Source organism: Callithrix jacchus, chromosome 20 (assembly GCF_049354715.1).
Source record: "Callithrix jacchus isolate 240 chromosome 20, calJac240_pri, whole genome shotgun sequence".
Classification (NCBI taxonomy): Eukaryota; Metazoa; Chordata; class Mammalia; order Primates; family Cebidae; genus Callithrix; species Callithrix jacchus.
The window spans coordinates 23,165,954-23,181,242 of record NC_133521.1 but is presented as its reverse complement, the minus strand read 5'-3'; the positions used below and the strand labels follow the sequence as shown (position 1 = coordinate 23,181,242).

Sequence of the window (15,289 nt, the reverse complement as noted above, 5' to 3'; positions counted from 1 at the left end):
AACCAAGAGAATGGGAAAAAGTTTTGCAATCTACCCATCTGACAAAGGGCTGATATCCAGAATCTGCAAAGAACTAAAATAGATTTACAAGAAAAAAACAATCAAACCCATTCAAAAGTGGGCAAAGGATATGAACAGACACTTTGCTAAAGAAGACATACATGAGGCCAACAAATATGAAAAAATGCTCATCATCACTAGTCAATAGAGAAATGCAAAAAAAAAAAAAAACTACATTGAGATACCATCTCACACCAGTTAGAATGGCAATCATTAAAAAATCTGGAGACAACAGATGCTGGAGAGGATGTGGAGAAATAGGAACACTTTTACACTGTTGGTGAGAGTGTAAATTAGTTCAACCAGAATCTGGTGATTTCTCAAGGACCTACAAATAGAAATTCCATTTGACCCAGCAATCCCATTACTGGGTATATATCCAAAGGATTATAATCATTCTACTATAAGGACACATGCACACGAATGTTCACTGCAGCACTGTTTACAATAGCAAATACCTGGAGCCATTCCAAATGCCCATCGATGATAGACTGGACAGGGAAAATGTGGCACATATACACCATGGAATACTATATGGCCATACAAAATGATGAGTTTGTGTTTTTGTAGGGACATGGATAAACCTGGAAACCATTATTCTTAGCAAACTGACACAAGGACAGAAAATCAAACACTGCATGCTCTCACTCATTGGCTGGTGTTTAACAATGAGAACACATGGACACAGGGAAGGGAGCATCGCATACTGGGGTCTGTTCGGGGGAAATAGGGGAGGGACAGCGGGGGGTCCAGAATTGGGGAGAGATACATGGGGAGAAACGCCAGATATAGGTGATGGGGAGGAAGGCAGCAAATCACACTGCCATGTGTGTACCTATGCAACAATCTTGCATGTTCTTCGGATGTACCCCAAAACCTAAAATGCAATAAAAAAAAATAGAGCTTAGCTCAGCATCTCTTGGCTGCCAAACTGATGGGAGGAAGCACAGCAGCATCCTAGAACAAATAATTCCTATTCTGGACCTAATCACCGAGTGCGGCAGTTATAGGGGAGGAAAGTTAGATGGACTAAGTAAAATTGACTTTGGCTGAATATGCAGACTTCCAGAGAGAAGGTATTCAGGCTTGATTCTTAAGTTCATAGGAAGTTGCACTTCAAATTCCCTGTGGTTGTTCTAAAAATTCTCTCCCAGAAGACCAGGACAGCACATGAGATTCACTGCCAGTATTGGGAATAAGCCTTCATCCTTACCATCATCATGAGGAACACCTGAACATTTATGTTACATTTACATTTATGAACTGCTCTTGTATTTTCTTCTTCTTTTCATTCACATGTCCACCTGGAATGTTTGTTGTCAAGTATATGGTAATTTTCATTTTACAGATGAGTAAGCTGAGGGTCAGAGAGGGCTTGATTTTCTGGGACACACAGTAAAGACAAGGGACTCAATTCTAGAATCTGCTTTCCTATCCCCTCTTCTCCCAGAGCAATTCTTGACATGGTCACTCCTTGACTACTTCGAGGACAGCTTCCCAAATACAGGTAATCGCAGGTGGCAATCAGAGGCTATGCATTTGAAATTATTTCTATCTCTACTAAGAATCCATATTAAAGGACCTGAGATTTCAACATGGACTTTAAAATTCCCCAAAAGTGTCATTTCCAATGTCATTTCAAAGAGCTGCAAAGTGATCTGTGGCCTTCTTGGAAAAAATAATGCAGATGTTTTGTTTTGCTTTCCAAAGTCATTCTTAGGTATCAATATTTTCACATATCTTTATTATTATTATTATTATTTGACATGGGATCTTGTTCTGTTGCCCAGGCTGGATTGCACTAGCATGAACGTAGCTCACTGCAACTTCCGTTTCCCAGGCTCAAGTGATCCTTCTGCCTCAGCCTCCTGAGTAACTAGGACCACAGGTACCTGCCACCACACCCAACTAATTTTTCTATTGTTTTGTAGAGATGGGGTTTCACCATGTTGCCCAGGCTGGTTTCAAACTTCTGAGCTCAAGCAATCCACCTGCCTCGGCCTCTCAAAGTGCTGGCATTACAGGTGGGAGATCCTGGCCATTACATATTTAATGTCATTCTTAAATTATCTAGAAACTAAGAAACAAAGTATAAAAGCTTCTGCACAGTTGGAGGAGGCAAAGTTCATTCCATTTCCACTTTATTTGCACATACTTATTCAGGGTTTTCACTGCTATTTTACACAGAATTCAACTGTCTATCTGATATTCAAACCAACACCATGTTAGAAATGGTAACTGGAAAGAGAGAAAATGGGTACACAAGCAATTAAGGATATAAGGGTTTAAAATAGGAAGCCGGCCGGGCGCGGTGGCTCAAGCCTGTAATCCCAGCACTTTGGGAGGCCGAGGCGGGTGGATCACAAGGTCAGCAGATCGAGACCATCTTGGTCAACATGGTGAAACCCCGTCTCTACTAAAATTACAAAAAATTAGCTGGGCACAGTGGTGCGTGCCTGTAATCCCAGCTGCTCGGGAGGCTGAGGCAGGAGAATTGCCTGAATCCAGGAGGTGGAGATGGCGGTGAGCCGAGATCGCGCCATTGCACTCCAGCCTGTGTAACAAGAGCGAAACTCCATCTCAAAAAAAAAAAAAAATAAATAAAATAAAATAAAATAAAATAAAATAGGAAGCCATCAGAACATTTAGTTCAGGGGCAAAGTGTCTTGGTGCATCTCAGTTTCCCTAACAGCTTTAGTTTATTTAAAGCAGAGTGCATAATCTGTGCTCATAAAGGTATTTCCAAATTATTTTTAAAATCAAATATGTTTTGTATACTGTACTTGAAATAGCAGCAATAGTTTTGTCTGTTTGTATGCTTGTTTGTTTGCTTTTAAATATTTTTCATTCAAAACAGTTAAAAGTAAATGCTTCAGTGTTTTAAGTGCAGAAGCCTTAGATCTATAGTAAGATTACCCAGTATCACTCATTAACTCAATAAACATTTACTGTGTATAAATTGTACATCAGGAACCGGAGAAAGAGAAATAAATAATAGCGATTCCTGTCTTCAGGAAGCTCAACATCTAATTTCAGAATCTGTCCCCAGGGATCTGGATTGCTGAGATTTTTATGGTATAAAAGGCTGATGGTTAAATCCTTCCTGTTCCAAGAGTCTGTTAGGACTCCTAGAGGTGAGCACCACTGAATCAAAGCCTTGAAGTTCAGGAAAAAGCAACATGATTCACATATTAAGGAAAGAAGGAAGAAAGAAGGGAACAAAGAAAAAAGGGAGGCAGGGAAGGAAGGAAGGGAGGGAGGGAGGGAGGGAGGGAGGGAAAGTGGAGAATTGAAAAAGGCATTCTCATCCCTACCCTTAGGATTCCCCTTCAAGAGAAGGCAGTGGGTGACTCCTCAATCACCTGTGACTGGGATTCTAGTACATCCCCATGTTGCACAGCCATTCTGTAAGTCAGGGTTATGGCACACACTAATTGGAGAGTTTAATAAAGAGAGCATTTGCTAAAGGTACAGCACCATGTACGAAAACCACAAGCCATGGTGCAGCATGCAGTATCCCAGGGCTACTAAGGGAGAAAGGGGAGAGGAGCCATAATTAGGATCTGGAGAGAGAGAAAGCTAAGAGTAGAGAGTCTCCTGATAGAAGCTACAGCTTTCCTTAGATGAGGCAAAGTCAGCCCCTTGCTACACATAGGGAAAAAAACCAGGACAATCAATAACACATTCTCAATCTCTTCTCACCTCCCTTCAATCCCCTGGTGGGTTTCCCACTGGCCAAACCCAACTGGTAGCTGGAGGGTAAGGTAATCCCCTGGTGTAGATGGCAGAAGTCGGGCACAGAGCAGTGAAAACAGAAGAGTACATCTGGACAGTCAAATAGAACGTGTTCATTCCTGCCATATTGATCCGTTCTAACATGGAGCCCACTTCACTCAGTATCAAAGGACACTTTTCCATTAGCATCAGAAGCAATCTCATGATCTTTCTTAGCAAGCCCTCCAGGCAGAGTAGAGTCATTGGTTGGAGCTGGACCGGAAGTTGAGCCACATTTGCCATCCTTGCCCAATACAGTCTGGAACCTTCTTTCATATTCTTCTTTGGTTACTTCAATTGTCTTGATTTTAGTAATGTCTTATCATTTTTTGAAAGGTGATCTTGTTGTGTTTGCTGAAACCACCATATAGATAATATTTTGTGAATTTAAAACATCCAGAGAGACAGAAACGTCTTGAAAAAAGCACAGCACTTTGTTTTAGAAATCTCCATATCTTACTAACGAGATTGGCTGGCCTTGGACAGGTCAAGTGCTATATAGTCAGATCTAACCCGTGTGTAGTGGGAATGATGAAGTTATCTCTCAGAACTCCCAGGATGTTAATCTTGACTGTCTAAGGGTACAAGGAAAAATTAAAAATAAAATTTAAAAAAAGATGCTGCATGATTCACAAGAAAATAGTAATTTTTTGGTTTAGTTATTTTTAATAAGACATCATAAAGAGGTGAAGAGATCAAGCTGCAGTTAGAAAACAAGGCTTTGAAACTTGGCTCTGGAACATCTCATACCTGGGTGACAATTAGCAAATGTCATCATCTTTCCAAACCTCAATTTCATTATCTACAAATGGGAATGGCTGCAGCAACACCCAACTCACAGTCTACTTGTTTCATGATAGTCAATGAGAATAACCAGAAGCATTAATTATTTTGCCTTGTTATGGAAGCAGAGGATGCCTTCAGAGCAGGGGGCAAGTCTATATGCAAATCACTAATTTGACAGTATTTATTGTGCCTTGTCAGGATCTAAGATTTATTATTTAGCAAGAGACAGACATCAACAGGACTTTCTACTTCTCCTGAGACCATAGACATAAAAAAAATTAAACTTCTGAGTGCTGTTCCCTCCAAACATTTCTCCTCAATTTTGTTTGCCCAAGTTTCAGAGACCATTTCTTCAGTCTTACGATTTTCCATGTGAGCTGACTGAAATCACTGGTCTCAGAGGTTGATACATCCCCCATCTCTGCTGCTAACTTTCTGATTGACTCTATAAACCAGTAAATTTCACTGGATCTCATCAAATTTTTCTGAGGTAAGGAAGGGAGGAAGGGAGGGAGGGAGGGAGGAAGGGAGGAGGGAAGGGAGGAAGGAAGGGAGGAAAGGAGGAGGGGAGGGAGGAAGGGAGGTGGGGAGGGAGGGAGGGAGATTTATTTACATCAGACAACCCACTAAAAGTTTTCATTTTAAAAATTGTAACACCATCGACCATTCTTTGAAAGCAGATCTGTTTGATTCCAGAGTTTCTTCACTTATACTTGGAAGCTGTTTAACAAGCTCAAAAAGACACACAAATATCAAGCACCTACTCTGTGCCTGACACCAGATCTATGTTTAATACACTTTGGGTATTTTCTGAAACAAAGACTATTTTCCATACTCAATTCCCAAACCAAGCACATGCATGCCTCAGACACCAGCAGAATGAAAGTAATGAACATGAATGCCACCTTTGTTAAATTCTGAAATGGACCTGAAGGCACCCATATCCTATATGAAGTCACATTGCTAAACTTTCATACCTAATTTCCTAAAACAGGAAGGGTGGAGGATCAGCTGAATGAAGGGCTGCTTTAGAAAGAGCAACACATATGTCTTCTTGGCAAATGAATGCCTTTTTTCCAGTTATTAGAGTTAATGCTGGCACAGGAAGGGAGCAGCAGGGGCCAGAGTTGTTTTTCCCCTTCAGAGCAACAGGGAGAAGGTACCACAGATAGGAGTCACCCGGGTGTTTGGCTTTTGGAAATGGAGTTAGAATTGCTGTGTACATGTCTGCTTGATCTGGGAAGCCCGACATCTTCTGCCTGCCCCCATCTCTTAATTCCGATTACTGCCAGACTGAGATCTATCTATCAGTTCTGAACGTTCTGTGCAAGAAAGGTTTTATTGTGAGGGGAGGGTTGGTGGGATTGGCCTTATTTTACCAAAAGAGGGCTATTATCTTGCAACAGCTGTTTATAGTTAAATGCAGCCCATACTTAGAGCCTGACCGCTGGAGCCTTATTTAGTGCCTGTGGATTTGTGGTGAAGAGTCAGGCTTAACTCTTTCTTCCCCATGTTGTTAGTGACGTCAGTGGGGTAGAGAGGGGTGGTCTGCAAACAAAGAGGATGACAGGAAGGAGGGCTGGAGCATGCAAGCAGCACAAGCAGTTATTTCAAATGAGGGTGACTGCTGAGGTTTTAGTGTATGTTAGGGATGTGTTGAGCACATTGCATGAGTTTCGTTAGTTTCAACCATCAGCCCTGCTATTGATGTGATTCTGCCCATTTCACAGGAGAGAAAAGGGAGGCTTAAGCAATGAATGCCAGGATTCAAGTCCAGAAGGATTCAACTGCACAACCAAAGCTCATAAACTCTAGGTATGCCTCCTGTTAATTCAGAAGCTTTAACTGAGGACATTCAACATGTCTTGCACTATGCTGGCCTCACTGTCATGGATAGAGGGTCTCCACCCCACAGGGCTCTTAGGCTGCCCCGAAAAGTGAGCGAATACAGGTGGTACACTGAGGATGGAGAAAGGCACTGAAAACCATATAAACTTCTCACTCTATGGGAAAGAGAGTAGACCAAGAACCCAGAGGAATTAGGGAAGGGGGCAGAATTTACACCCAGGAAGCTCATTTCAAGAGAACACAGCTGCTGAAATACATACATGGATACACACACATATATACATATGCATATACATGCATGCATTCTGCAGAATAACACTCAGGGAATTGATTCAGAGAGGGCCATGAGAGGTAAGCAGGGCCCGAGCCCCAGGAGCACTCTGGCCCCTGCACAAGCTTAGACTTGATTATACAGGTGATGGGCAACAAGGTAGTAAGAGCTCCATTTTGGAAAGGTCACTCTGGCTGCAGAGGGAACAAGGTTGTGGAGGTGGCAAAAGATGTTGAGAAAAGTCAGTATATTCTGTCACAATCCAGGGAGAGGAAAAAAGGCCAGAACTATGAAAGTGGGCAGTTGGGAATGGATTCAAGAGACGTGTTGCAGGTAGAACAAGTAGAAATGGTGTTCAGTTTCTTTGCCTCTCTAAAGACTAAAGAGGTTAAATTTTCCAGCAGGAAGTTGGAAGGAGCATTGCTCAAACCACTAACCCAACCCTAAATAATATACATTCCTGAGGGTTACAATGCTAACTAGTGGTTTTGGGGGTGGCAGTGAGACTGCACCAACACACACACACACACACACACACACACACACACACACACACACACGCACACACACACTCTCTTTCATTTTCTCAGCACGTCTGGAATTTTTTGCTCTCCTCTTTGTTTGACTCCAACATCTTTTCCGATGACAAAGAAAACCAAAGATTTTGAAATCCATTGTTGAGCACAAAGAGAGGCGGAGTAAGAGGGCTGTGGGGGAAAAGTTGGCCGACTCTGAACTTTATACCCTGCCTTGGTACCCAACAATTCGCAGTGGGAGAGAGAGTGGCTTGCCAAAGAGCTCTGTGTGACTGGGCTAAGCTAGAAGAATATGTAAAGTTCAAGATGAAAAGACAGCCCTCACAGCTGAAAACAGAGCAGGGAGCTAACCGAGCTTGGGAAAGGAGACTTCACAAAGAAAAGTGCTTATTTGCAAACTTGTTTCTCTGCAGCAAATGCTCGGATTCCTGGACACAGGCCTTTCCACTGAGCTTTTAGGGATCTGTGGTTAATTACCTCTCACCAGGCTCTCTCCTACAGCCACTCCATGGGGCAGCCTGCGGAGGCCTGGGGTAGACGTTTTGCCATTTTAATTCCAACATTCAACACAGTTAAAGTTTTACAACTGCAGAACTGGAAAGAACCTTACTTTTCCTTCTACTTGGAATTCCTAATTTTTGCTGGAATGGTGGGTCAGACAATGCAGGGACAAAGGCCAGGCTGCCTGGGAGCCAGCTGTATCTGCTGTCTGCAGGGGCCTGGGGGTACCAGCAAGGTGTGTCCCTCATGCTGTAGGGAAGTCCAGGAGAACCTGTCACTCAGCAAAAAGGGCTGTTGGGCTGCCTTAGGGCATTCTTGCAATTGAGCCACAGACTTGCTTCCATTGGCCAAATGGACTAAAGTCACTTCCAGCACTGCACCCTGGGCTTCCATGATTTTACATCAAAACAAAACAAGTTTCCTGAAAAGAAGGTGTTTTAGAAAGGGTTCTCCAGAGAAACAGAAAAGCGTATCTATACATTCTATCTATCTATCTATCTATCTATCTATCTATCTATCTATCTATCTATCTATCTATCTCTCTATCCATCCATCCATCATCTACATATCAATATATCTATCAAGAGATTTTCTTAAAATTTGGCTTTTGAGGCTGCAGGGTATAGTAAGTCTGAAATTTATAAGGCAACCCAGCACATTCAGGTCAGATGTTGCAGTCTTGAGTCCAAATTTCACAGGGCAGCAAGCTGGAAACTTAGACAGCATTTTTTTTTGAGACGGAGTTTCGCTCTTGTTACCCAGGCTGGAGTGCAGTGGTGCGATCTTGGCTCACCGCAACCTCCGCCTCCTGGGTTCAGGCAATTCTCCTGCCTCAGCCTCCCGAGTAGCTGGGATTACAGGACAGCGTTTTTAATCTTGTAGTCTTGAGAATTCATTCTTCATCAGGAAACCTCTGACTTTGCTCTTAAGGTCTTCACTGTTTGGATGAGGCCCATATTTCCTAAAGTCTACTGATTTAAATGTCAGTCACACCTTTAAAATAGCTTGGCTCAGTGGCTCACGCCTATAATTCTAGCACTATAGGAGGCTGAGAGGGGTGGATCACAAGGTCGGGAGTTAGAGACGAGCCTGGCCAAGATGGTGAAACCTTGTCTCTACTAAAAAATACAAAAAAAAAAAAAAAAAAAAAAATTAGCCAGGCATGACGGCATACGCCTGTAATCCCAGCTACTCAGGAGGCCGAGGCAGAAGAATTGCTTGAACCTAGGGGGCTGAGGTTACAGTGAGCCAAGATTGTGCCACTGCACTCCAGCCTGGGTGACAGAGCAAGACTCCATCTCAAAAAAAAAAAAAAAAACCTTCCCAGAAAAATGTAGACTAGTATTTGACCAAAGAAGCAGGCACCATAGCCTAACCAAGTTGACACATAAACTTGACCATCATAGAAGATATTGCAGCAATGTCTAAAACAAGCCCAAAGTCTCTATATTGTGGAATATATAATTGGCAAAAGATTGAGATTAATAAAGAACCATGCATTTTATTGTGCTCAAAACCATTTCAGGTAAGTGAATATCCTACATGCTAGAGAGAAGAATGTCCCGACACCTAACTCAACGGTTCCCAGTCCCTCTGCCCCACTTGCAGTCCCCACCAACACACCCACTAGAGGCCTGTTCCTCCAGGAGTACTGAGTCCCTATCTTCCTCCCTTGGGCATCAGACAGTGGGCAGCACTGTGACCAATGACATATACCCAGTGAGAATGTCCTTCAGCCTGGGAGACCCTGTGTGCTAAGGATAAAGTCACTGTCTTCAAATTTTTGTCTTTTCTTCCCTAACTAGGGTTTAACTCAGGCCATTTTAGATCTACTTGCATCCCCACTCCTGTTTTCGGGCTTCCCAGATCAAGCTGACATGTACACAGCAATTCTAATTCCATTTCCAAAAGCCAAACACCCGGGTGACTCTTATCTGTGGTACATTCTCCCTGTTGCTCTGAAGGGGAAAAATAACTCTGGCCCCTGCTGCTCCCTTCCTGTGCTGGCGTTAACTCTAATAACTGGAAAAAAGGCATTCATTTGCCAAGAAGACATATGTGTTGCTCTTTCTACAGCAGCCCTTCATTCAGCTGATCCTCCACCCTTCCCGTTTTAGGAAATTAGGTATGAAAGTTTAGCAATGTGACTTCATATAGGATATGGGTGCCTTTAGGTCCATTTCAGAATTTAACAAAGGTGGCATTCATGTTCATTACTTTCATTCTGCTGGTGTCTGAGGCATGCATGTGCTTGGTTTGGGAATTGAGTATGGAAAATAGTCTTTGTTTCAGAAAATACCCAAAGTGTATTAAACATAGATCTGGTGTCAGGCACAGAGTAGGTGCTTGATATTCGTGTGTCTTTTTGAGCTTGTTAAACAGCTTCCAAGTATAAGTGAAGAAACTCTGGAATCAAACAGATCTGCTTTCAAAGAATGGTCGATGGTGTTACAATTTTTAAAATGAAAACTTTTAGTGGGTTGTCTGATGTAAATGAATATCCTTCCCTCCTTCCTTTCATCCTATTAGCTATTTTTCCTGATATGGTCATGTATTTGACCACAAGGGTAATTCTAATACATTTCAAAAAGCATAAGTTATACAAACCTTCTTGATTTGCCACTATACAATACAATTAGAAATTAAGAAGCAGCAGCCAAGCACAGTGGCTCATGCCTGAAATCCTAGCACTTTGGGAGGCTGAGGCAGGTGGATAGCTGAAAGCCAGGACTAGCCTGGGCAACATGACATAACCTTATCTCTACCAAAAATATAAAATTAGCCATGATCTGGTCTCAAAAAAATACAAATTAAAAAGCAAAACATATAAGATTATATATATATGTAGCTATTTTTGCTGATGTACTCCCTTTCCCCACTCCCCTCTACCCACTATTGTGGCTTTTTATGTTCCCTCTTATTTTAAACCAAGATATGACAAAAGGGAAATAAGCTTTTAGGGAGACACAAATTCAAAAAGAAAAATTCAAGGAGTTATGACTATGATATATTATTTTGTCTTATTCTAAAAAATAATGTGCCACTAACTCATATTCTTTTACAACCATTTTGGCCTGAATTTCAGCTCACCTAAGAGGAAGACTATCCCTTGGGTTAGGAGTAAAGGTCCATACTGGGCTTCTCCAGCCCTCTAGTTTGTTTATTCAGGCCCTGTTTTGTTTATTTGCCTGAGAAGCAGATCTATTTGTAAAGACACAGGTGGAAGTTTATTGTGTAAGGCCTTTACTCAGGTAAAAGGCATTTCCTTTGAAAATTCATCTTCTTTTCCATGAATGCCCCAAGAGAATGTCACCTACCCCAGAAAATTTAGTAAAATGTAGCTAAAAAAATTGAAGCGAGTGATCCCGCTAGACCTTTAATAAGAATCACTCATGACAGGATGAGAATAGGAACCGAAACCACTTGTGTTGTTGGGTGCTGGTAGGCAGGTTAGGAACACTTCAGGTTGAGAGGGTCATGCAGCGATGCCAGCACCACAGTAAATATTTATGCACAGGCATCAGCAACATGTCATACTTCAGTGCCTTAAGACCTAGGTAGGGCCAGAATCTAACTTAGCTCTGAGAATACCAGTGTAAGAGATTCCTCATATGTCTTCTGATGGGCATGACCTCTGATCAAGGCTCCCCTCAAACCTATGCCTTTCCTTTTAGTATTCTTTGCCATTGTGGCAAGTAAAGTGCTGGTTTAATGATTTACTGGATGTCTTTCTCCTCTGTTGGACAGTGACTTCTGTCAGGTCAAGGACAGTGTCCTGTGTAATGCTTGGCATGACACTGAGTAAATAAGGGCTCTATGAATAGCCATTCCGTGAATGAATGTACCAACCAACCCATCACAGCCAAGGTTCTACATCCCTCAGGTGTGAATGAACAGCTATTTTCATCCATACAACTATGTCCACTTCCAGGTACCATAGATATAAATAAAACTCGAATGTTTAAAACACTCTTCGTTTCTGAGATTTGGGGTATTCACATTGATAAACTGCCCCATGCTTTCAGGAGTATTGAGAAGCTGCCACTTATATGAGACCACTTTCTACTACCACTACTTCTTATGAGATTATTTTTTAAAAAAGAAATAACTAGCTGGGTGCAGTGGCTCACACCTGTAATCCCAGCACTTTGGGAGGCCGAGGCAGGTGGATCACGGGGTCAAGAGATCAAGACCATCCTGGTCAACATGGTGAAACTCCATCTCTACAAAAACTACAAAAATTAGCTGGGCGTGGCGGCAGATGTCTGTAATCCCAGCTACTCAGGAGGCTGAGGCAAGAGAATTGCTTGAATCAGGGAGGTGGAGATTGCAGTGAGCCGAGATCCCACCACTGCACTCCAGCCTGGCACCTGGCAATGGAGCGAGACTCTGTCTCAAAAAATAAAAATAAAAAAATAAATAAAAAATAACTGTCAGTGTATGCATGATTTTCAACTACAGATCTTTTGTTGTTCAAAGATTGAAGAAACTATACAGCCATAAGAAACAATGAGTTCGTGTCCTGTGTAGGGACATGGATGAACCTGGAAACCATCATTCTCAGCAAACTGACACAAGAACAGAAAGTCAAACACCACATGTTCTTACACATAGGTGGGTATTGAACAATGAGAACACATGGACACAGGGGGAGCATCACACACTGGGGTCTGTTGGGGGGAGAGAGGGGAGGGACAGCGGGGGGTGGGGAGTTGGGGAGAGATAACATGGGGAGAAATGCCAGATATAGGTGATGGGGAGGGAGGCACTGCCATGTATGTACCTATGAAACAATCTTGCATGTTCTTCACTTGTACCCTAGAACCTAAAATGCAATTAAAAAAAAAACTTGAAGAAAAGCTGTTGTGTTTGTGTTTCTTTTCCATTTAATTTGGTCTTTCATGGTAAAGGTACCTGGGAGCCTATTTATAAGTGAGACATTGTTCAAAGCCCTCTGTAGTTCTATCCCCCTCTTTTTTTCCCTCCTCTTTTCTTATCACTTTTCCTTCCTCTTTTCTCATCACTTCCTACCATGCACTAAATGCTCCAGCCCACGATTGCATGAAGCTGTACACAGAGGTGTGGCCACCAGGCATCAGGTCTTGAGGAAGATCCTGAGAACACACAGATAATAACACAAATATAGCCTCAGTGCTCATGAGTTTATACTTGATTGAGGAAGGCAAGAATGAGAAAGTACTTCAAGTTTGATGAAAGTTAACAAGAGGACTTTAAGAGTGTTTTAGGAGCATACATAAAATAACTGGAGTCTAGCATGCCAGGACAGGCCAGCTTGAGAATGTGACATTTGAGCTGAGAATTAAAGGAATCAGTAGCAGTCAGCCAAATGAGCAGAGTTGGGTTGAGGACACTTTGTAGGCAGTGGGAAGAGTGGTTAAGAAGATCCAAAATTCAGAAAGAACATTCTGGATTAGAGAAAATAAAAGCAGCCAGAATACCAGCAGAAGGGCAAGAGTTATCCTAACCCAACACATGTACAATTTTATTCATCTTCAGTTTTTCACTCTGGTGGTTCCTTTGGTCTTAAATCCTGTTCTCCTTGTGTATCTGGAACTACGGGCATGTGCCACCACACCCAGCTATTTTTTTTTTTTTTTTTTTGGTAGAGATGGGGTTTCACCATGTTGCCCAGCCTGGTCTCAAGCTCCTGAGCTCAAGTGATCCACCAGCCTCAACCTCCCACAGTGCTGGGATTACAGGCATAAGCCTCCATACCCACTCCCCACAAAAATTCTTTATGCAGACTTTTACCATGGTGCTCATCTGTTTGTAGTTTTACTCTGTTACTGTGTCCTCTGCATTGTAGTAACTCCATACGCCTCATTCCCTGGGCTCACATTGTGGCCAATGCAAAGAGAAACTCAATGCTTTTCCCAAAGTGAATTGAATTGTTTTATACAGCAACATTCAATATTCTAGACAATATTCTAGAAGGTTTTCAATCCACAATCCCACCTAATACTGGAACACTTTCTTTTGTATTTCCGACAAGGCTTTCCAGTTAATTATTGTCTCCATAAAAGCCCACAGAGGGCAAAGAATGTAAGCTTCAGAGTTTGGAAATATCTATAAAAGAACACATTGAGGGAAAGGTTTAACTCGAGTAAGAAGATTAATATTCTGAGCTTAAAAGTCATTAAAAAGATGTAAAGGAGGAATAAAGTCTGGCTAAACAAAGCCATATCTAATGAAACTTTTTATATCAAAGGCAAGTTGTGAGCAGTGGGACTGACATTGGGTTTATAAACATCATAAAGCGTCATGGATATTGTGAGTGGGAAAATCTGTCACAGAAGGATGCAAGCCACAAAAATTAGGTCAGCACTGAAGATCTTAGGACATTCTAGAGTTCTCTCAATGTGGGTTCCTAGGCTTAGTAACTGAGCTCCACGCTTATTTCTCTAATCCAGCTTGCACCTCTTTAGCAGGTCCTGGCCTCTGGGTCCTTATATCAGGCACTCAAGGTATATGTAAGGCAGCTCACGCCTGTAATCCCAGCATATTGGGAGGCTAAGGTGGGCAGATCACTTGCGGTAAGGAATTCAAGACCAGCCTAACAGGGTGAAATCCCATCTGCACTAAAAATATAAAAATTAGCTGGGTGTGGTGTTGTATGCCTGTAATCCTAGCTACTGGGGAAGCTGAGGCAGGAGAATCACTTAAACCCAGGAGGCAGAGGTTGCAGTGAGCTGAGATCACACCACTGCACTCCAGCCTGGCTGACAGAGTGAGTCTCTGCCCCCCCCCCCAAAAAAAAGGTGTGAGATAATAATAATGATTATAACAAGAAACAAAACTGCAGCAACCACAAACATAGTGCATTATTTTAAAAAATCTCTTTACCTATGTGAACTGCCCTTTTCCCTTTGTAAAATGCAGAGCATAATGTTCACCCCACAAAGGTCACAGAATCATCCTATAGACAGTATATGCACATAAAGTGTCACTGGAAATAGTGGCATGTCATAGCAGACAAACATTAGTGTTTACTCAGGTGAATATGAAACAAACCTGACTTTATTATACTCTTTCGTTTATTCAATCATGCATGCATTCCTTAATCAGCAAATGCTCACTTCATGACTTAGTTTCGAAAACCCAGTAACTACCATGAATAATACATCATACTTTCTACTTCCCACCAAGCATGCTTTATGAAGTTGCCAAGATGAGTAACTTTGACGGCAGGTCAAGGTATACAGTCTTTTGATTTAGAGCTTGTATTTGGAATCACAGTTTGTTTGCTGTTTTCATACCATGTAGTATGAAGAGCTTTTTCTCCTCCATTTGGCTGCCCCAGATTACTTGTTGGATCTCAGTGTTTTCAACTCTAGAATGTAGTTGTCTATTTTTTATGGTGCCCCCTGGAGCCACCCAGTAGGAATTTTGGCTCTGACAAATAGTTTATATTTTGTCTTAGATCATGCCTTCCAAATTGCCAGTATTTTGTCCAAGAGTGTTTGTGAAATATGGTAACAATCAGAATTTAGCT

At 42.0% G+C, this 15,289-nt stretch overlaps 1 protein-coding gene across 1 annotated transcript in view; it reads left to right on the top strand.

Moving 5' to 3' along the window:
• The window catches only part of LOC128930325 (uncharacterized), a 117,684-nt gene extending 114,395 nt beyond the window's left edge, over positions 1-3,289 (top strand). The window contains exon 6 of the transcript XR_008478253.2: positions 1,851-3,289. The gene's annotated coding sequence lies outside the window, so the exon portion shown is untranslated. The remainder of the gene's footprint in view (positions 1-1,850) is intronic.
• Positions 3,290-15,289: the final 12,000 nt, after the last annotated feature.